Source organism: Phaethon aethereus (genome assembly GCF_964289735.1).
Source record: "Phaethon aethereus genome assembly, chromosome: 3".
Taxonomy (NCBI): Eukaryota; Metazoa; Chordata; class Aves; order Phaethontiformes; family Phaethontidae; genus Phaethon; species Phaethon aethereus.
Window position 1 is genome coordinate 58821212 of NC_138576.1, and position 21950 is coordinate 58843161.

The following is a 21950-nucleotide window of genomic DNA, read 5'->3' on the forward strand; positions in this document are numbered from 1 at the left end:
TCTTTAAATCTTTTTGTCCTTCTGTGTATTTAGACAACACCCTTAGCTAGAATTTAATTTGGTGTTCTATTGGAGAATGTTTGGGTCACTGAGTATTTTAAGCTGTCGTCTTTTGCTCTGGGCTGGAGAATTTCACTGTTTCAGCTCAGTGTAGCACCCTGCACACACTTTTCTTTTCTGTCTGACTGTGTTAAGAGAGATAAAGCCAAGGATCTCCTGGCTGTCTGGCAGGCCACCTCCTAGATCTATTATGCACTGTCACCCGTTGTGCTCCAGGTATCTCATGTAGCAATGCAAATGGAGAGATGGAGCAAATCCTATTGTCCTGGCCAGCTGGCTCGCAGGGTTGTATGTTTCAAGTCACACATTACTTTAGAGGTGACTAAAGAAGAATTCTAGTGGTTTCTATTAAAGCATGAGGTTGGAACTATGGCTGGTCTTCAGGGTTAATTGTTTCCATGGAAAGCATGAGGCCTCCTCACTGATCAGAAACCAAATGGCACAACATGAAAAAAAAATTACATAATGCATCTTAAATCATAATTCATTCTGAAATGACAATTGCTATTTAACAAAACCATTTGCCTCTGTGTATGGTTAAAGGAAGCTGGATTTATGTGTTCTTGTACAATCTTTATTTATGAGTCCCAGATATTTCTAACAAAAAAGCCTAGTGTTCCAAAAAGGTAAAATATAAAGAGAATTTGGCTCACCGGTGATGGCAGCTACCCACCTAGACTGCAATGCATCGCTGATTTCTTAACAAAGGCATGCCTAGTATTTAAGCATGCAAATAAGATTAACATGTAGTAAAGTTTCTTTATACTTGGGTACAACGCAACTATGTTTTGCATAGGGTTCCAAAGATGTTCAGTGCCGTACATAATGTTTATTATGTCTTTAATAAAGGGGACCCAGAAGAGATTATGATTTGTAGATGAGAGGGGAAAAAGAAAATATTTCTGTGTTGAAATATTTTGTATTTTCACTAAAAAGTAAACCCTGAAAATGAAAATTTATGGCTCATTTTTACTGTGTAGTTTAATGTGAACGAATTTTGGAGAACAGTTAGAAGCAGCATGTTTTTCAATTAATAATTAAAAAGCCAAACAATGGAGTTTTCCCAGGTGCTTGTCACAGAAGTTGGAGAAAGCCATCCCGCTGGCACCAGCAAGCACTGAGCAGAGAGGGCATCGCTCTCTGGACAATTTTTGCAGTAACCCATTCTCTTCTGTGCTGCTTACACTAAAGGATCTACATACCTGTGAAAATACTTGCTCCACTGTATCTTAAAATGTCACCAGCTGTAGGACTGTGTTGTTCTACAGATAGAACAATCTCAGCTTTTTTGGGGTCTTTTCTTACATGTGCACAAAAGAGAAATTTACCCTTAAAGCACACAGCCTAAAAGATGTATTTGTTTTCCTTAAATACAGAAAAAGTACATAAATAGCCTTATTCTTTAGAATAATAGATATAATATGAAGTAGCAAAACAACAGTCTACAACATGATAAGTAGTCTGTTTTCTTTGTAAAATAAAGGAATTTGGACTTTAAGCTAGTTTCAAGAGCATAAATAACATTAATGTTCCATTAGGGTAATTCATCAGTATATACTTAACAGGCCGAGTAGAGCGAAAAAAGATGAAAAACAAATATTTTACAAACCTCACAGCATTATAATGTACATTTTAAAAAGGTAGTCACCTATTTTACCTATGAAAACTAAAATAATATATTACAGCACCTGAATCTCATCTATTCTGTGCTACTACTGAGAATTAAGGGAACAGGAAGAAACATTATTCACAATAAGGGAGCCAGGCAAGCAAAAAATGAAGGCAGGCACGTGCTTCTGACCTCAAGTGAACTGGTAACACATAAAATGTGCAGTCTTACGAAATGCTGAACTCTTCTTGGACCCAAAAAAACCCTGCCTTTTACTTTGTGCATGTGACTGGCCCCTGTCAATGAAGGACGAGCTTCATTGACTGCTCGCTGTATTTACCTATTAGGGAAGTGTACAGCCCCCCACACTGCAGTGCATTTCTCATTTGTTTAGTTGAGCAGCTGCTTCTTTCCTCGATCCCCTGCTGCAGCTGTGGAACAGAGTAAATGAAAGAAAATCTTGCTGCCTTTTCTCTAGTATGGTGGTTCCTGGTCATTAATGTCTTTCGAGGAGTGAGCTCCAGGGTCATGGGCTGTCCTTCGGGAGGCTTTATTTCCTGCACTCACAATGTTTACTTGAAGCTGACAAGTCCGTCCTTCCAGCAGGACATCAGTGATGTGGGAGTCACGCAGTATGAAGTGCACTCGGTAATTGAAGCCAGTCCCGCTTAAGGCTTTTGAAAGGAAGCATGAAGCCTTGTGTTCGGCTGGGTTGTCAATGGGGCACCAGTGAAGAGAAAGAAGACAGACTCGTGTGCTCTCTGTGGTCTGTGTCGCTGGGTAGACAGGCTGCTGTGATTCGAAACAGCTGTAAATATGATCTTAATAGTGCGGGAGTCTTTGACTGGAGTGTTTCAGTCTCTGGCTGGCTTCTCCCTGCAGTCCTACATCAAGGCGAGGTGGTGCAAAGCAGGGCAGGAATCCCTGGACAACAATGAAAGCAGAAAGAGGGGTTCAAATCTCAGCTGACAATGCTCACTTGTATTGTGAGATATTTTGTCACCTGTTTTTAGACCTCTCACGCAAGAAATCCAGAAAAGTTTGTGCGGAGAAAATAGGTATTTTTCTTTCAGTGAAAATGCTTTCCTTAGAAAACATGGTGTTGATATTTAGTGCTACACATACATACTCTGTGTATCACCTGCATGATGTTTATTGTCCCAGTTATTGCCTTGCTGAAAGCTTTAGCTGCTCAGAACAATTCGACATTAAAACAAAACTTGAATTATAACCTTATGCTTCTGAGAAGACACTAAATGGATAGAGGACAGGATATTTTTATTCTTCACTCTTCTTGTCTTAACTCATCCACTGAAATTAGTAGCCCAGACAGGCTCACTGTCAGGAGTGACTCATTGAAGTCACTGTCCTCCATAACCATATCATGGTCTATGGACACTTTGAGGAAAACACACCTCAGTGGCACACTAAGCACGAGCCCAGTGGAACTGCCTCTCACAGAGGGGTGTTGCCATACCTGACGTACATGCTAAGTTATAAACAGTCCCATGGACCATTTAGCTATTAAAGGTAAGCCTGAACTGAAGAGCTTCCCTGCATTAGGTGCTGCCTGGGGTAAAGAGACTAAGTCTAAACTCCTGCTGGCTTTGAGGCATTGCTATTTAAATTGTGTGGCATAATGCAGAGTAGTGGCTCTGCCAGCTGAGGTGGAGGGACTGGGAAACATCAGGCAGGTTTCCATCCACTCCTTAGATCTCTCTCTACCTTTTGTAGCACATCTGCAACCTGCCACATCTACACTGCAGATCCAGAAAGTCCCAGGAGAACCATCAGATGTGAGGTATCCGTATTTCCCAGCGCTGGGGAATGACATGATCGAGGTTTTCATGCTTATAACAAAGGGATTCAGACAAACCAATCTGAAATGATAATAAAAATGCAAGCTACATCTGCAGAGCAAATGTGTGGAGCTTTTCAGAAAGCATGTTGCTTGCTGTGACAAATAAATTCTCAGAGAAACTTACAGAAAGGCAATAGAAAAGCAAATATCATTCCTTTTCCCTACCCACAGGTTTGTTGTAATAACTAATCTCAATAAAATGTGCATCTGAAAGCTGTTATTTTTCTGTGCTTTCTGTCCTGTCCTTGGCAGTGAAGAGTTCAGCTGTGACTTAGGTATGTCTTTTCTTTCAGATTTTATTTGTTTTAGCCAATTGGAAACCCACTCTCTGTCTGGTTTGCTGAGGCAGCTGCTCCCTTGTGATTGATGGCATTCAACTTCCATGTCTGCATACCTGTGGCTGATGCCTCCCATCTTGCATGACATCAAAGGGAGGCAGCATTGACTGGCATCTTGATTTGAGGCACATGTTCTCCGTGCTTGGCTGGGCAGGGAGCACTGCACTTGAATGAATTTTCTCCCTGTTGCTGTGTTTGTGCAGAGCTGGTGACCCCATCTTGCCACTCGCATCCTCCCACACGGAGGTTGCCTAATGTTGGGTGGGTTCTTCTGCTTTCATCTGTTGATGTCTGCAAGATAAAGCCTGGCACATGACAGTTTGTTATTTTCACAAAACTTTTAATGCTGTGTAACATGTTTCTTAAAGGTGGACTAATGTGGGGGTGAAGACCTGAGGTCTGTTCAAAGATACAGGTCACACTAAAGCAAATGAGCTTGTCAAGACGTGTACGAATCAGGCTGTGCTGTGACATAAAGTGAATTGTGCATTACTTGTGCACCCAGATGCTGAGAAGAGATTTCCAGGAAATGTCAGGATCAACTTTTCATTTACATTATGGTAATGCCTCAGGCACCAGCCATGACTGAAGCCTCATGCCAGAAAAGGTGCAAACATGCAAAGAGTGTCTGCTGTGAAAAACCCTAGAAACTAAGTAGGCACCACAGAGAAGGTATGGAAGAAAGAAAATCCTGCTGCTATGCTCACATGCTGTTCTAGGAACACAGGATTGTAAGGGACCAACTCAGTCACTAAGCTCAGTGCACCACAATCCTGGGCAACCAGATGTTTAGGTGCCTACAGACCATCTACTTCAGAGAACTAAAACATTGTGGCTCAGCGCATGACTTGTGTGCCTAAGTATCCTTAGTGTGAGACCCCAGATCCAGCAAAGAGGTTTCAGGGAAGAAAAAATCAGTATCTAATGTCCTGTCTACTGAATGGGTCAGTAACACCTCTCTCTTTTCTGGGCTGACTGCCTAGATGGTTAACTCCACTCAAAGATGATAACGCTGTGAGTGGAGAGCACCTCCAGCACCTTGTACCTCTGGTCTCTGCATGCTCCTTAGCCTCTGCAGGTTGGAGTCCCGGCATGAGATACCAAGAGAGTGACCACACTAAAAGGCTATGATATTTTCTGTGTGAAATTACCATTCATATCTCCAGGGCAAGTCAGACCAATGTGAAATCAGAAAAGCAGTATTTCTGGGCCCCAGACATGCAGGTAGAAAAAGGAGATTCTGCTCTGTAGAATCCTTTTTATTTTTCCAGCAGTGGTCTGACACAGAATACACAAACAGTCTGGACAGAAACCTGTAGGTGACACAGATAAACTAAAGCTATTTAGCCTGTGAAGGTCAAATCATTATAAATCCTGCTTAACTATGGCACTGAAACATGTACTCAACTCAAACTGGAGAGGAAATTTCAAACCTGTTCCTCTCTTAGCATTTCCTGTTGGCTCTCTGGGAAGCATCCCAGCTCCCAGCCATGGCTGCTGAGCATCCCAGTGCAGAAGCCTAACTCCTTCCAGTAAAGGGATGTGTCATATAACCACCTATAAAAGTGAGGTATCTCAACATAATTAATTCTACTCCTGGAGCAGGGAGACTATAGGTTTCGCTATACTACTACAGTGCCCTAACTCCCTTCATTAAAGGTTTGCCTCTGCAATTAAATCACTTAGAAAAAGTATTATTAGAATAAACTGGAAATTTTGTAAGAGTGTATTAGTCCATTACTTCAACCACAGTATTAAATTTTCTTGAAAAAAATCCCAAAGTCTTGATCAAATTCAGACCCACTACATTTTTACATCTACAGAAGCTCCTTCAGCATAGGATTTAAAAAGACAATTTAAAAAAATGTTATGCTTCCCTACAAAAGATCTAAAACATATGTGTGATATGCAGTTGACAATGCATTCACAATCAAAGAGGCTTGGCTGGCATTGTTGGTGTCTCATAATCTAGGATACTGAGTATAAAATCAGGAAATTGGTGGTCTGTGGATAAATATATGACCTTCCTGTTTTCTCTGCTGCTAGACTCTTAGGGTTTGGGTCTCACAGCATCAGGTTTTGGCTAGGAAATCAATGAGGTTTGCCTAGTTGTAAGTGGGAAGATTTTGGCCTAGATTTTGTTTTTTGTGTAATCTGATTTTTTTGGTTGAAACCTCCAGGATGCAAAAAATATGTGGGAAAGGAAGCCTCTCTACTCTTGGTCATATCTTCAAACCTGTCCCAGGCTACCACTGATTAAAAACCTTTTCTATCTTCTGATAGCTGTTGCAATTTATGAGAGAAATACAGATAGAGTTGGCTGAATTCCAGGTGGAGGAAGCTCTCAAAGCTGCACCTCACTGGTGAGCCCCCTCGAGGTTGACCACTGTAAAAATCAGAACTGCTCACTCTCCCAGGAGTGTGGGATTCTTCAGGGTTACTCTGAGAACAATGTTCACTTGCCCTCTTGGTGCCCTTACTGGACTTCTTCTGAGATAAATATTTCTGGTATCCAAGACTCTGTTCATAAACATAAACTTCACTTTACATTTTGTAAAAATACAGAAAAAAACCCCATATTATGAGAAACCACAAAGAGAAACCCAGAGAGCATGATACCAGAAGAGAAAACATAGCATCTCCACATGAATATTGGTCTTGGCAGTGCAATGCAGTATCACTGATCTTGTTAAAATATCTAAAATTACTACTCCATCAGTATTATTACCTGCAGGGGATAAGAGAGACAGAAGGAGAAGTTCCTGGCACAGTTCAGAAAGATAAACTGTCAGAAGAATTGTAATGGACAAGGGTAGAAGTTTTAAAATTGGGATCATCTGATCCATTTTATCCCTCGTAAGTTAGGAGTGAAGTCCAAGCAAATCACATCATCTGCCTTCATGTACAATGGAGGAAAAACAGGTATTTGAGGATTGTGATTTATCCAGTTTGTCCTAAACATGAAATACTCCTAGGAAGGGCTTGTTTTTATCTATTGAGCCTGGGTGGCTAATGCAGCCTGGGTGCCCAGTTTTTAATTAGGTTAAGTTTGACTAGATGAATTCTACCCTGAATGATTTTGGAGAGTTCACATTTGTTCATATCAGTGGCAGTTAGCGATCAAACTAACTTGGTAAAGTAGGTTCAGTTGTACAATAAGGAGTTTAGCACAGTGAAATGCATGGTCATTCATGTAGTTGTATAGCCATATTTATGAGAGGGATTATATCCTGCAGAGCAGTGATGCTGACATGGATTTCGTGTTCCTTGGTAGGTAACACATTAAACATGAGCTCTTACAGAAACAGCAACACTTAGAGGGTAAACATCAATTTTGGATGTATAAACAAATGAATACCTTGAAAGAGTAGCAGATAATGTTATCTCTTAATAGGATATTACTGAGACCATAACTGCTATCTGTTTTCAGCTCTGTTGCCCTTACTTTAAAAAGGATAGAGAAAACCAAGAAAAGGAGTATAGAATGCTTATATTACTGAGAAACAAATAACATGCTGTAAGACTCAGGGTTTCTTATTTAGTTGATCCAGAACATGATTAAAAGATTACTTCCTCAGCTTCACTTAGAAACAGGAAAGAAGATTAAACAGTGGGAGAAGGGCAAAATGAAACTCAGTCACAGCACAACATTTTTGTCAGGTTAATTATCCACTGCTTCTTTTGAGATAGATAGCTTATTTGAGATGTGGCAGATTCCCCATTGCTGGTTTTCCTTAAGAGAGGGCTGATAGTGCGACAGAGATATTATGAAAGACACAGATCAGATCACTTTTAAAAAGTGGGGAGATTGTTTTCCAGTCTGGTGTTGGTATGCATTCATAGCTCCAGGAAAATCAGACTAGCATCAAACTGGTCCTAAACTTCTGAAAAGCTTTGGTAATTAAAGGCTTACTTCAGTCCCAGACTGCCCAAATTCTTCTCACTTCTCTGTGCTGAGCTCTCAAATTCCAGTGGAAAAATCCTCATTGTAGATTTTTACTATTTCCGAAATGCACTACAGTGCCACAGCGTTGAGAAATCCTGTTGTTCAGCTGTGCAGAGAACAGGTGCCAAACAGCATTCCTCCTGTCCCCACTCTGCACCATCATCTAGACTTCTCTCTTGAAAAGCGTGCACATCTGGAGGAAATGTCCTTTCCTGGGGGATTAAAACATCTTGTTTTAACATCAAAGAACAAATAATTGCATGCATATATGTGTATATATACACACACACACATACATTTATGTATGTGTGTGCATGTCTGTACATGTATCAGTAGTTCCTTGCAACAAACAGAAGACAATAAGCATTACTTTTAGTCCTTGCATGTTCTTCAATTAACTAAGGTAGTGGCACTGTGACCCATATATAGTTTCATCATTGTAATCTATCCACAATGATTTGGGGTAAATATTTAAAAGCAGAGAAAGGGAACAAGGGATTACTTAAATTCTTAGGGTCCTTTCTCAACCAACTTTTCTGAGATCTTTTTCAACAAGATACATCTATCTCTCTTTTTCCTGTTGTAAAACTGTGCCAGCATTGACCATCCTTAACTCATTTTTCTAACGCTTTGAAGTTTAAAAAAATATATATATTTTTGCATTTTCTACCAAAGTCCACCACCTAAACAAAAAGCTGCCTTCCTAAAGAAAAGGCGTATCTGCCCATACCCTTTAACTGAGTAAGGGGGAAGTAAGGAGAAGACAGTTAGAGAAACCCAGTTCACTTACAGTAGAAGAGGAAAAAGAGAGTAGGGCAAAAGAAAAAGAGGAGCTTGTTTGCTGCAAATTTTAGATGTTGTTTTTAAGGCTCTGGTTCAATTCTCATGCATATCAGTCAGATTTGTTTTTATGACTTTGAGATATGGACACAGATAAAACTTTGACAAAGGTTATACCATATTTTTCCTCCCTCATGGTAACAAGTTCCTTTCCGGTTCATATCCTAAATTAACCCCACCAACAAAAATAGCCCAGCATGAGATCTGCGAAGGTCACCGGCAGAAACCCCCTCTGTAGGGAGGGCTTGCGAGGCCGCCTGCACGCGGTGGACATCCTGAGCAGGCACCAGGGCAATGAACATGTAGCTCAGCTTCCCATGCACTGCATCAGCTATTGTTATAAACACAATTAGCTGACAAAATGATTTCTCCAGTAAAACAAATAGAACATGCTGAGTGACTGGAAAGATACGAAAGGTAAAAAAATGCCTTTGCTTACTTTTTCTCCTGTTAATAGTAATTTCAGGTGCAAGACACTTTTTTTTTTATTCTTTCCCCTTATCTGAAAAAAGGAAAGTTGCAGCTTTTTTTTCCTTTTTTTCTCTCTCCAGAACAACTATTCTGCTCACTACATGTCTGTTCCTTTATTATCAGCCAAGGACAGATAAGACAAACACGTCACACCCACAGTGTTACTGGCACTCGCATTAGAAGCACAATGCAGGGTTCCTTCTATTAATCTGAACAAACATCCATCCCATCCTGAAGCAAAATCCTGAGCACTTACAAATGAGGACATTAATTTGCTGGACAATTCTTTGCTTTGGGACAATAGCAAACATCATGATTCATCTAGTTATACGTTGAAGAAACTGTTAGACAAGGACCTCTCAGCCAAATTCTCCAACTGTGGAAAACTGATAGAAATCCTTTGCTGCCAAAGGATTGTCACAAACAGGAATGTAGTCTTTGATTTCTAAAAAGCCATTCTGCTGAATTTACAGGTATTCTTGGTCAGAAAAGCATAAGATGAAGATGGTAAAATTTATCTGATTTTAATAAGAATCTCCCAGTAGCTATGCCAGAAACTTCAACTTATTTGCAAGGTTTTAGAATGCTTAAGAACTTAAACATAGTTACTGTTATGATTGTTACTGCTTCCTGTTTAAGCGCAAGACAAGAAGTGGAAATTACTCCAAAATAGCTTCTTGGAAGTTGTTTCCATACCAGACTGAGTGTGTTTTTACAATATTTCCAGCCCCATTTTCCATATCAACAAATTCTCATAAATAGTACCTGAACAGTATGTTGCTGATTAGAATCACACCAAACGTGTACACCTTAGATCCACCCGCAAATGTGAAGTTAGTGTTGAACCTCAGAGTGATACTGCCAAGTGAAAAGCAAATGATGAGTATGAGTTCTTATAGGTATCAGGGTGGAAGATAAAATTTCTTCAACACAAAGAACGTTGCTTACTTAGTCCTAGCCCTAAGAGTACATGGTGATTTGTATAGTCTGAAAACTCAACTGGTTGCTACAGAATGCTTTCTCCTGAACAACGGTATTATATTTCCAGAGAATTAAATTTTAAAATATTTGCTTTGCAATTACAAAACTTGTAGTATGTTCCTATTTCATAGACCTATAAAAGTGAGTGATGAGATTTATACAAATCACCTGTAATATCTGGCAAGATTATATAGGGGAAAGTATATGCAGAGATGTAGGAAATCAATTGTCCTTCATGGTCTGGTTATATGTTCTGTGATCACAATCATCAACCAGACAATATGGCTCATACACAATCCATCCAAATCTCATTACACCTCCTGGGATCAAACAAGACTGATTCAATGACCTGCCCATCCTATAGTATTATTTTCTTCACATGGACAAAATTTCTACTGTCTGTTTTTCAAACATTTTCTTCTCTGTGCACCTCTTCAGGACACTAAGGCAAACTTAGTTCAAAATAAATGGTAAAACAAACAGAAGTGGAAGGAAACACACCACCAACACGGTTCTGATGACTACTGTATATGTACAGTGGCGACTAATGTTACCCAATGACCAGCCTTGTGCTAGATCTTGACGCCTGTGAAGATGCACAATAATGGACCTGACCAAGACTACCTTTATCACAGTTTTCTCTGTCCTCAAACACTCTTCTTTCCTTCTCTTTGTTCTTAATCATTTTCCTGCCTCTCCTACTGCCATGAGATGTCTGGGGTTTGACTTCCATGGATGCTGTTTCATGGTATTTGTGGTAAAAAACAAGTCTGGCAGCTGTCTTAATATTCCACCAGCTTGTTTTCTTTTTCTTCAGAGAGACTGAGGTGGGGGGGAAACCCTAACAACACCTAAATGTCTGAAATGAAATCTTTTGACAGACTGACCTTATTCAGCATTTGTTTGTTCAGTTCTGATACTCAACCAGGCATAATAATCACTAGGGTGACTTTGGAGGATTAAAGTCTTAAGGCCCAGTGGATTAGTATGTTCAAACCTATATCTTTCAGCTGTCAGATAGAAGAAGGGTTGCTTCAGGAGTAGAAATTTTTTGTAAGTGCTTGCATGCAGAGAGCCCAATTTGTCAAAGTACAGAGCAGCTCCCAAGAATTAATGAATTTATCTCCCAAGCTGCCTGGAGAAGTGGAGAAGGATTATCTCCAGTTTACAGATGTGGAAAGAAAGCACAGAGGGATTAAATGACTTGTTTCAGGTCACATACAGGGCACCTCAGGCTGCAGGGGCACTTGCTGGTTTGAGGGAGGAACAAAAGAAAGTGGTCCTATGAACTTCTCCATGGCTTTTTCCCAGGTGGGGAAAATACCTTCTTTGGGCCTTTGCCTGCTGAAAGTTTTGGGAAACTTTTGATGAACTTGAGAGCCTCTGATCTCTCCAGCAAGGTCTCTCAGTAATGGTGTTGATGTTAGCCATTAAAAACAACAGAGAAAGACCTTGGCTCGATGCCCTGGATGTAAAGGAGTACATCTTGGCTGAATAAGGTGAACTGGGCAATCCACCAAAAGGTTTTGATTACTACCCTGGCCCACAAGTTTTCCTCAGCTAGACCTGTTAAGAGAAGGAATCTTATGTAATTGGTATAGACCAAAGCCTCAGGGAAAATTAAGTCAGAGGAGTCTGTCTCAGGTCTTTTGTGTGTGATACGTGCATCACACCAAATATTTTAGTGCTGGGAATAAGGGAGTTATGCTGAAGTGCTGATTTAAAATGCCTTTTGTTCTTCTAACGCTCCTTATTATCAATGACAGTCAAAATTATCTCCTTCCCACTTTTGAGATAGCTGACAGGACTAGTGATCATTCTGAAAATGCCTTTGGAGTCCAGGCATCTGTTTTCCATGCTGTCATTGGCTTACTGTTCTGGGAGGTGGTTGAGCTTATTCCTGAAATATTTGGAAGATTTGGAATCTTCTTCTAGAGAAGAAGTGTGGGAGGTGTACCAAATATACCTGTTGTAGATAGTTGCAAATGGTTTCTTTCAAAGCTAAAATCTCTAAGGGTTTCCAGGGCATCCTTTTTAAAAGAATGTGTTCAAAGTCCACCATAAATGAGGTACTACATATTAGGGGGGGGGGGGGGGGGGGGAAGGAAAAGAAAAAAAAAGAAAAAGAAAGAAATCCTCAGTTTGGATATTTCATGACCTTTTGTCACCAGATACTCCTGGGCAGATGGACGTATACAGCCTAGCTGACATTGTAGCACTTCCTCCCCTGTCTTTCTGTGAGACTGCCAAAAAGGAAACAAAATCATCTGGATTATCTGGAAGCCAAAGGCCTTGCTAGTTCTCTCTCTATTATTCAGTTAAAGCTTGCAAACACGCTGGTAACATCTCTCTAATGTTGTCCTTTTCAAGGACATCCTGGTAGCATAAGCAGAAGTCACAAATATTTCATTTCCATTCCTACAAGTAATGGAAACCTAGATAAAAACATTCTTCATCATTTGAACCTGAGAATCACAGAATCGCAGAATCTGAGTCCAACATCAGTTTTCCCCACTCCTTCAGTTCTTTTCTTCTAACTTCATCTGGCCTTACAAACATGAAGTCTTGTAACTGGATGTGTAGTTTTCCTCCTAAAACAAGTTCAGGCCTATCTTCTCCTGACTACTACAATATTAGAGTGAAGCAAAAAGACATAATGTTTCCCTCTAGTGTGATGGTTGTCTAGACTCCTTTAGAAGTCTATATACTAGTCTATATAAGAGGTACGTAAAGCAACCTGTCTCACATCAGGTAAGGTACACCCAGAGGAAAGTATGATCTTAGGAAGGTAATATAGTGGCCCTGTCTTCTGATATGCTGATTACAGGGAAAGTGAAAAACATACTTGCCTGGGTCAGAACAACTGTTACCTTTGCTGAGATTGCTTTTGAGGCTCCTTTTAAGAAGTCAGAGCTTAACTGGATGCATGCAGCAATGCTGCACCATATTTCCTTCACATGTGCAGGGAAAAGGTACTTTTTAAGAACCTGGAAGAAGATGGGCAATGGGAAAAATTTTTTGTAACATTGTGTCAGCCAATGCAGTAGAGATTTCCTGCATGGGTTAAAGAGGTTCCTAGCAATACAGCACTGGACTGCTTTTAGGGATTTCCCTTTGCTTTGGTTAACCTAGCTCTCTGCCTTTTACATGAAGCTGCTTTTGGAAAAGTTTTTTTACAAGAATTGGAGAGACAATGGAGCTGTGCAGCTCCTCACATGCCCAGGTTGCCTGCTTTTGGCCTTACAGATGCTCTCAAAGTCACATTTCCCTGCATGCATGCAGACAGTGATGCTGCATGGGCAGTCTGGGTACTATCCTCTGGAGCACATCAGACTCCGTTGCATTTAGGCACACCCTGCTTGCCCTGACAGCCTTTTGGTTGCCTGTGAAGCAGCTGTGCAATAGGAAGGCAGGCAGGTAAAGGAGCCCCATGCTTCCCTCTCCACTCTCCATCAGCTGCCACCCAGATGTAGCCACATTTTTATGCCACAAATTGCCCATGTCTTTGAGCAATGCTAGTGAATGGGGTGTATCTCTCAAAAACAACTTAGCAGCAAATGCATCAGAGTTTCATTTTTCATCTCAGTATAAATCTACAAGTATGGAAGGAAAAATAGGAAGAAAGCAAGTTTCTTCCTCCCTCATGATGTTTTTTCATCACAAAGATGACACCAGGAGGGTAGTCTGGTATATATTATATAGTATTTTGTGGTACATAGATCATTTTTCAAATAGAAAAGCAATACACATAGCCATTTATTCACATCTGGATATAACTTTTTGGTCTGACTAAAAATCACCTAAGCATCTTTATGCACTTAGGAATGATTCCAATGCATATGTAAGGGGATGTTGCTTCACTTTGGTGTTTTTTTAAAAGACTCTGGAATACCATGCATTTTTTCCATTAGAACAGTGAAATCAATTTACCTCCGAATGTGCCCCCTTGGCGATACTGTACTTTTGCCAACATTAAGAATACGTGAGCATGTCTGGAACTTACTGATGTGTGTCCTGGGTAAACAGAAATATGTTTGTAAGAAAAAGAAGCGGCTGAAAAGAGTTCCTTCCTCTTTGTTAATTTGGAATAATCTATTGCTCCAAATAATTATATGTACATAGCATGTGTAAAAAAGTGTCCTCCCTCTCTCCATATATTAAACTTGTTTCAAGTTTTCATTGGAAATTGCATATGTGATGATGTTCCCTCAACCTGCTGCAATGGTATGGCAGGTTCTGGGGAGTAAATGCAACTGTCAAGTGAATCACAAAGTGCCAAATTTTAAATGAAATATGCTTCCAGGGTGAGATTCCAGGGTGACTTGCACCATATATCACTTAAGCATAAATTTTAATTCATGAGTTTTTATCAGACTCTGGCTATGAGGCAGTGTTGTACTCTCTCAATCCACAGAAACTACATCAGCATTAAACAGATTAGATTGTTTTTACTTATGTAAGGAAACGATAATATTTTGGTACTCACTGAAGGACTATTTGGAAACGTGTATTTATATTAATATATTTTGGGTTGTATCTTACCGTATCCTTCAAAGAGTCTCCAAAAAGATTAAGACCAGTGTCTAGGGATGGTAGAAAACAAACAGGTAGATCTTTGTGTAGAGATTTCGTGGACTGTAGAAGTAGAGGGCTGAAGGGTAGGGTAGCATGACACTGAAATATGCTTTCTTTCCCCACTGTGTTTTTCTATGGATCTTATCTCTCCCACTAATGTAATTAATTTTTCAGCAGAAGAGAACAGCATGTGGCAATGTAACTGTCCAGCCACTAAGAACGACGAGAACAATTCCTTTTTCAAAGCACCTAAAAGGAAATACAAACATAAACTGTCAACTATTTCCAAAGAGCTCAGACCCTCTAGAGACCTTTTCAGTAGTTTAGCAGCCTCCCTGAGGGGAAGGTTTCAGACTGGATCTCAGATCCAAGTTTTTCAGGTTAGACAGGAGACTGCAGAGGAAGTTTTGGTCTGGGCATGTTTCTAGGATGATGAATTATTGAATTAATTTCATCATTTCTGTCTCGCTTCATTTTTCACCAACTACAGATATCCATGTGTCATGAGGGATCCCAGTTGGGTGCAAACAGAATCGATTAGCACAATTTGCTGTGCTATGTAATTAGACAAACATTGTCATTGTCTGGAATTAATGAAAGTAAAAGGAAATGGAGCTTAACAAGTAGGAACATAGGCTTTCACTGCTGCTGAGCTGAAGTGTTAAAGAATGATAAATAGTAACAAAGAATTGAAGGGAAAATTTTGAAAGACGGATCCTATTTCTGTCAAATTGTCTGGAATTTCACATCTTGTGAAGAGCTGGAAAAAAAGAAACTCAGTAGTGTAGCATTCAGCTGACGACGACAGTGCGATACTCATTAACAGATCGCCATATATACACACATACTATACAACATTTTATTCCAGTCTGTGTTTGATCTACCTACGGCTAAATTACATCTAGGAACAAAAATACATAGCAAACCACAAATTATCAAATTAGCCATCAGACACTTACAGATCTCTGCCCCAAAGGGTTTACAATATAGCAAGAAAATATTACTCTCTTCATTCTTATAGGCTGGTGCTTGAGGCCAGAGTTGGATACAGTGCCAAAGAAGAAGAGGTGGAGAAAAGAGGGAAGGAGAGGAAGTGTTGTACAGAGAAGCAGAGCATCTCCATGCCACATGGCCTGTAGTGCTTTCTGCATCAGGTGATGTTAACAGGGGCACATAATCTCTGCAGTGTAACATCTATGTGGTTAATGAGAAATTAAATAACCTCCTCTTATTTATGTAGACTGTGGCTGATATGGTAATTTTATCCCGAAGCTTTGAGTGCCAACCAGGCACCTAAATGGTAAAAGCATTATTCCTTCATTAATCTCATTGCTTCATCACTCATCTTGTGTTTTTCTCCATTTCCTCCTTAGCCTCTGTCTCTCTGCCTGGATTTCCTTGTACTGCCTTTTGATGCCTACAGCTATAACACTGAAGTTATAGAACTGTGATTTTGTGCTATAGAACACCTGGGCTGATTCCCTATTAAGATCTGTAGGAAAAAGTTGTGTTTGTTATATAGATCTGGCTTTCATGAAAGCAGTCCTTTTTTTACCCATATAACTTGAAAACAGAACTTGTATTAGAAACTACACAAGATGAGGGCTAAGTAAAAAAAAAAAAAAAAAGGTATGTTGTTTTACATGTATCAGTCTTGCTGCAGGGGCTGTGTAGGATGCACAGTGGAGAGGCTGCTCCACTGCATGACGAGGCACGTGCATCCTGCCCTGTGTCTGTGATTTGTATAATAAGAATGGGAGCAAACTTTTTACGCTTTCTGTGTGGGTAAATCCCTGCATAGTCAGGCAGACATATAATTAAAACATAAAAGAGGGGGATAAAGAGATGCAAAAACCCAACATAAGGAAGATTACAGAACAGATAAGGAAAACAGGAATAAAGAGTTGAAACCCTTGAGAAGGAGATCTAGTATTTGACAAAATCTATGATTTTGAGAAGGATATTCGTCACTGAGGCAAGACTAGGAAAGAAGAGAAAAGAGAATTTCATGAATGAGGAGAGAGGTGGAAGATAGAAAACAGAAACAGAAAAAAAAGGACTGGGGGAATTTTATGAATTTGTATGTTGCAGGCAAAAAGGAAGGCAGAATTGTTCAGATATCTGACAAAATAGTTTGAAACACAGGAACAATTGTAAGCATGACTTGAATTCAAATTAAACAAATTGAAAAGGAAATATTGTATGATGTCTAAAAAGCATTCCATAGACTTTTTTTTCACAGATATTTTCACTTACTAATTCAAGACAGAACTAGAAGTGAAAGCCTGTAAATACAGTGCAAAAGAGGATTCTCACAATATTTTCCAGGCAGCTACGAGGAAGGAAAGGGAAATACTGTACTTATAGGAATTCAGATCAAAGAGATGAGAATATATAGAGACCAGCTTTGAACTTCCACGTGCTTTTCTGAGCCCAATTTGCCAGCTTTTGGAGGGCCAAGCAACATACTTGAGAGTAGCAATACAGAAAAAGAAAGAGAATTCACAGAGAGAAAAGTGCACAGATTCTGATCAGAGAATACTGGAGGATGCGGAAGAGTAATAAAATAAAATTGTTCCACTCAAATTTGGTTCTTTTACGCATGTCTCAACACTGTGTGTACATATTCCAACCCTTCCATTACGGTTCTTTGCTTTCACTTACCGTTGATTTTCTGAAGCAGGTATAAATGAAGTAATAACAGTATACGGCAATATAAAGGTGGCTGTTAAGAGCAAAGTTATAAATCTGCAGTCAGACTGTTTGGTCACTAAACCAGTTACAGCAACCAAAGACATAATCTAACTGTTGAATTGAACTCCTATTGGAGGATCACACATGGAAGAGGAAGAGTTCGGGAGATTAAAACTGGATGACCTGAGTACTTGGGGGAAAAATGTAGGGAAAATATACGATGTGTGTGAGAGAGTATCCAGGATACTCTCTGTTAAACTGCTGTCAAATTTTAAATTTAGAAAGAGAAGGAATTTATTGGGATGAATACCTAAAAAATATAACTGTGTATTACAGACTTCATATCTGGCAGTGCCTTCCTTCGAAAGATAACCTGAGCCAAAGAAATGTAACTTTTTCTTAAAAGCCAAGGAGCAAGTTAATGAGTCTTTCATAGCCTTGAAAATATAAATCTTAAAATGCCAGGATCAAATGATGTGACTCCTAATTGAGCAAATCTCCCATGTATATGCCTTATGATCAATCATGAACCCAACACATGAGCAATCACCACTTAATGATGCAAAATCTCTCTCTGGACAAGTTTGAACTCTGGTGGGGGAATGGTATGGATACATCAACATTCCTCCCAAGAAGGTGTTTTGGACAAATTCCAGCTTGGCAGGTTTTGCACAGCACTTGCTATCTAACGAATACAATAATCATAAAACAACCACCCTTTACATAAGAACATTAATGGTTCATGTGTAAGAATAGCCTTGATGGATAAGGAAAATGTTATCCACATGAATAATGTTAGTTATAAAAACAGACATAGAATAAGGTTTTCCATATAAACAGTCAACTAAAGAAACAGGTTTTAGTGACTCCTTTCTTCCAGTCCAATTGTTCTTGAGTGCAGTAGTCTCCATGCAAGCCTTCACAAAAATAACTACATTGTTAACTGCTATTGCTTATTAATATGGATATTCTGCATAATAGCTCCAGCATTTAACATAAATCTATATTATATTCCAATATAAAACTTTGCAGAGTCATCTTACTGATCTATGATTATTAGTAAACTATGCTGTAATAGGACAGGTTGAAACATACAAAACTACAGGTAGAAATGACAGAATTAAATTCTAAAAATAAGGATGCCTTTTTTATCTTTAGAATTCTTTTTTTCTGGGTTTTTTTTTCTTCATGAGTGACTACACAGCCACATGATGACTCACAGTGTGCCTGATACTCAACCATAAGTGGTTCTGGAACCTGTTAGTCATCTGCATGATGCATTTCCTCCAAAGATGAAGGTGTCCTCTGGCAAGTACTTCACACTGACACAAGCTGGTGAAACACCAAAGAGAAAAGCAGTATGCTGTTTCCAACAACTTTTGATAAAAATGCCTGATAAAAGTGTATGTGTATAATGGTCTATCCATCCCAACTCCGTATCCATCCATGATTAAACTTTTTGTGAGAAGTTATGCCTCTGGCAAACATCCTGTACTCTCAGGAGTGAGTAGTTTCCTTTTGGCTTTTTACCAAAGATAATAACCAATATACAAACTGAATGAAAACTATTGCCCCAAACCGAAAATGGTAACTAATACCGTTTCTCATACAGATTTCAGGAACTTCACATCCCATCTTTGAACTCTCAGGAAGGCAGAGGCATTTTCCACTATGTATTTTCCCATAATTGTTCAGAAAACAGTACACTGAAATTCCAGACACCTTTTCTTACTGAAGTCAACAATATTTAATTTGTCTTGCAAGTCTCACTGGAAGTGAAAAAGATCCTCATTGCTGTGGTCAGAGGTTAGCACACTACGTGAGATGTTGTATGAGAAAAAAAACTTCCTTCTCCAAACTGTGTCACAAGTCTGGCTTATAGAAGATAAGATGCAACATTATTTTAGAAATGGCACCAATTTTCGAGATAGAAGGGCAAAGAATCACTCTAACCTCTATGAGCCCCATTTTACCTTTTGTCAAATAAACCCTTTCCGAGTTCTGCAAACGCTGTTGAGTTGTGATTCTTTCCTTTCCTTTTCTCTTTTGTAAGAAAATTCACTGGTGCAGTATATACTGAGAAAACGTTAACTTTGGATGATTTTATAATATTTACTGAAGACAAAGACCCAAAGCATCCAAGTTGATATCATATCAGAGGGTCTTGGATCACTTCCAAAGATGTTTTCAAAAGGGTGGGCATAAGATCCAAATCCAGTACCAAAGTCTTCAATAGATGGCATGCCATAGATAGACGTCAAGAAGCTCCTACTGGAAGTTAGAGCACAACTTTGTTTGCTAGTAAAGAAAGAATTTATCTTATTAATAAGTCTGCAACTCAGGCCAGTCTCAAAATCCAATTTTTGTGTAGGGAGAATACTCTAGGCAATCTATGGCAGTGGAGAAAGAAAGACTCCACTGGAATGAAATCCAGCGTTCCTACTTGGTTTCCTTTAAGAGGGACCTTCTTCTACCCTTTACTTAGTACAAAGGGAGTCTAGGAAAGTATCCTTCTTTTCCTCCTCTCTTCAGTTATTGACCCAAATATTATCAGTCTCTGGCCTGATCAAGACATTTACACAGAGAAGCAATGACTCCTGCTTTACCCTATCATCACCTTATGTTTGGCTAATCAGAGCATGGCAGAGTGATGTCTGTGCACCTGGCTATTTCCATTCTGTGGTTATTTCTGTTCTGCAATAAATTCCGCTAATAATTACTCAGAGACCAGAAATGTTCTGACTTAGGCCAGTAGGAAATTGTGATAGCTGCTTGAAGCAGAGGATCTGAGCTACTATTTAAGAAGAACTCAGAGCCTTCCAAGTTAATGCCTCTCACCCCAGAGCCTTTCTTTCTTACCTGCAAGTGGCACAATTTATGTCCCTAATAATGGCTATGCAAAATCTACCCAAAATCTATCATTAAGATACTTATGTTAATCATGGTAGTCTTACCTCCAGAGCTTTTTGAGTTTACTGAAACATAAATCTTTGAAAACAATGTTAAACAACCATACCTGGGTGTTTCTAAGTTCTCCCTTAAACCAGCTTCTTGTCACCATTTACCACATATTTCGTGGCAAAAATATTCTCTTGGAAACCATGCAAATTCTACATATAATCTTGTAACATGCTTTCTAAATCCCAGTCCTCTCCCATACCAGTCAGCAATTTTTTATCACCATAGCAGAACTGGTAGAGTTGCACTTTGTGCACGAAGTAAAAGCCTTTTGAAAACTGCCCAAAGTGCATCAGCCCTACTTTTCTGATCTCAAGATGAAAGGCAGCCCTTCATTTCATAGGTAGCATTATTTCTACTGCTGGTACCCCATCAACCACAGGAATGTGTGGCACAAAGCAAATAAGTTACAAGCATATCTAAACACCACCTTCTGCCTGCTCTCATTCTTGTGAGAATGGATTGTATTATAGTCTGCTCTCCTTTGATGAGACAGATTTTGCTCTTCATGCCAAAAAGTTTGTTTTGAACAGAAAATAGAAATAAAAGCACATTTTTAATAAAAGCAAGATTCTGCATGTTAGTGTTGGAAGTTACAGCAAAATAAAATGCTCTCTTATAACAAGTTACTGCTAGATCCATAGAGGTGTAGAGGAGGGGCTGAATTGCAGGGAGTTGGGGCTGGAGCCATCCTGTGAAGCAGTGCTGAGAACGTCAGAATGAACTTCTGCCAGGACAACCCAGGCCTGGCAATTCATCTTTTGCAGAACTCTCAGCCTCTCCTAAAAAGGCTATTCTTTTGGGGCACTTTTCCTTGAAAGATAGCTTGCATTCTGGTCTCCCTTAGAGCAAGTGTATAAGGGATATCATAGAGGCAAGACCCCAGCCCTCATTTAGCACATGTATGTGTGAAGCTGACTCTGTATCCAACCAGATGATGCATTTAACTTGAAGCATCTCTCTGACATGTGTTACACAATCTCTGCTTGAACCAACTTGAACACTTGGCTTAAGACAAGCGCCCCACATAGAAATACTACTTTCTTACACTCCTACTGGGTGGAAAGAGAAATGGAAATATGACCAGACCCTTTTGCATATTTACTTTTAAAGGGAGGGATGAAAAATCTCCATTATCCAAGCACTGTGTGTACAATACCTTCAGGCAGTAACATCCTCTTTCCAGGAAAGCTTGATACTTTATCAAGACTTTTCCTTTAAATCCCATTGAGAGATACTTTATTTAGCAGATGTTAGCTGGTCATTAAGAAGTTGGCAAAAGAGCAGACGTGAAAATGAAAAAAAACAGTTTTTGAGCAATGCTGTGCCAGCTACTGTAACTGTTGTTTTATAAGCTATGTAATATTAAAAGATATAATGATATAAAGCCATTGTGCAGCAGGAACACTATGATATGGTTTCCATCACAGAAACATGGTGGGATGACTCACACAACTGGAGTGCTGCAATGAATGACTGTAAACTCTTCAGAAGGGATAGGCAAATAAAGAGAGGTAGTGGTCTAGCCCTGTATGTTAGGGCATGTTTTGATTGTATAAAGCTTGATGATGGTGATGATAGGGTTGGGTGAGTATCAAGAGGAAGGCCAACAAGGCA